Raw genomic sequence first — 2,293 nt, forward strand, 5'->3', positions numbered from 1 at the left:
CATGTGTCTCTGCCAGAACGATTTCGCGATAACTGAATCAGGCTTGTCTGTGTGCTCGAAAGCCTGTTTAATCCCACTTCAATCACGCCGTTGTCGAGAAAGGGTTCTTTGGTGTAAGGAGCAAGTTGGTTATGGTCAGCAACAGTGGTGCAGGGTGATGTTCTCCAACAAATCCCGCCTTACTGTGACAAGGTGATTCTGGTCACCTATTAGTGTAGAGAGAGAGTGGCGGTGGGGGTGGGGGTGGGACATTACACACCACAGAAACGCCACGACCGTCGTCAGTATGGTCTAGGCGTTATGGTGTACCCAGACGTTATGCACAATGGCCGAACACCGCTGCATACCTTCGAGCGAGGTACCATTACAGCACAATGGTGTTACAGGGAGATTATTCTGAATCGTGTCCGTCTGTTCAGGGGTGCGGTAGGCCCCGGCTTTCTCTTTATGGACGACAGTGCTCGGCCACACGAGACTACTGAGGTGCCGGACACGCTGTAAAGTGAATATATTGAACGTATGGAATGGCCTGCTTACTTCCCGGACATAAACCCTACAGCGCATGCTCTTGGCAGACATGTTTCTCAACGAACACCTTCCATTTTTCCTTATAAATACACCACTCTATCTCTATTAGGTATGTTCTGTGTTTCTTATCGATGATCATCATTGTTTGTGGTTATTCCTGTCCAACAATGTCTCTGTTCCTTAGCAATTGACTATCTATCACGCAGTGTACAATTCTAGGGACCCGGTCGGGCATAGCACGGGTAGCGTTAAATACACTACTGGCCATTAAAATTGCTACACCACGAAGGTGACGTTTGCAAGACTACAACCATCTGCACGAACAATTTGACGACGTTTTCAGCAGCATAGACTATCAGCTCGGAGACCATGGCTGGGGTTACCCTTGACGCTGCATCACAGACAGAAGCGCCTGCGATGGTGTACTCAACGACGAACCTGGGTGCACGAGTGGCAAAACGTCATTTTTTCTGCTGAATCCAGGTTCTGTTTACAGCATCATGATGGTCGCATCCGTGTATGCAACATTGCGGTGAACGTACATTGGAAGCGTGTATTCATCGCCATACTGGCGTATCACCAGGCGTGATGGTATGGGGTGCTATTGGTTACACGTCTCGGTCACCTCCTGCTCGCATTGACGGCACTTTGTACAGTGAACGTTACATTTCAGATGTGTTACGACCCGTGGATCTACCCGTCATTCGATCCCTGCGAAACCCTACGTTTCAGCAAGATAACGCACGACCGCATGTTGCAGGTTCTGTGGTGGTGGTGGTGGTTAGTGTTTAACGTCCCGTCGACAACGAGGTCATTAGAGACGGAGCGCAAGCTCGGGTTAGGGAAGGATTGGGAAGGAAATCGGCCGTGCCCTTTCAAAGGAACCATCCCGGCATTTGCCTGAAACGATTTAGGGAAATCACGGAAAACCGAAATCAGGATGGCCGGAGACGGGATTGAACCGTCGTCCTCCAGAATGCGAGTCCAGTGTGCTAACCACTGCACCACCTCGCTCGGTCATTGCAGGTTCTGTACGGGCCTTTCTGGATACAGAAAATGTTCGACTGCTGCCCTGACCAGCACATTCTCCAGATTTCTCACCAATTGAAAACGTCTGGTCAATGGTGGCCGAGTAACTGGCTCGTAACAATAAGCCAGTCACTACTCTTGATGAACTGTGGTATCGTGTTGAAACTGCATGGGCAGCTGTACCTGCCGGCCAAGTTCTGTTTGACTCAACGCCCAGGCGTATGAAGGCCGTTATTACGGTCAGAGGTGGTTCTTGTGGGTACCGATTTCTCAGGATCTATGGACCCAAATTGCTTGAAATTGTAATCACATGTCAGTTCTAGCATAGTATATTTGTCCAATAATACCCGTTTATCTTCTGTATTTCTTCTTGGCGTAGCAGTTTTACTGGCCAGTAGTATACCTACGACCAGACGACTTGATTGGCGTAATTTTGTTTGAGGCATAGAACAAAATTCAGTGGACGTTACGTACGTGAATTCATCACCTTCATATAACTTTCGCGAAGTAAGCAGCGCACGCCAGGAATGCTGTCTGGGGCATGAGTGTTTCGAGTTCCTTATTGAACTGGCGTTTGGAATGACGTCTCTTGGTAATTATGTCAGCACATTCCGAGCAAGTAACAAGATTACAACCAATGTAAATGTATGCGAATCATGGGTGTGTGTGTGTGTGTGAGAGAGAGAGAGAGAGTGTGTTTTATTATGTATCCCAGCCTGGCTGATTTGGCACAGAT

General features: G+C 48.4%; 1 non-coding gene across 1 annotated transcript; it reads right to left on the reverse strand.

The window, feature by feature from the left end:
• Positions 1 to 1,469: 1,469 nt before the first annotated feature.
• Positions 1,470 to 1,542, reverse strand: Trnaa-cgc. Its single transcript has one exon. It is a non-coding gene; the product is annotated as a tRNA-Ala (tRNA).
• Between the last annotated feature and the right edge of the window lie 751 nt (positions 1,543 to 2,293).

Source organism: Schistocerca americana, chromosome 3, assembly GCF_021461395.2.
Source record: "Schistocerca americana isolate TAMUIC-IGC-003095 chromosome 3, iqSchAmer2.1, whole genome shotgun sequence".
Taxonomy (NCBI): Eukaryota; Metazoa; Arthropoda; class Insecta; order Orthoptera; family Acrididae; genus Schistocerca; species Schistocerca americana.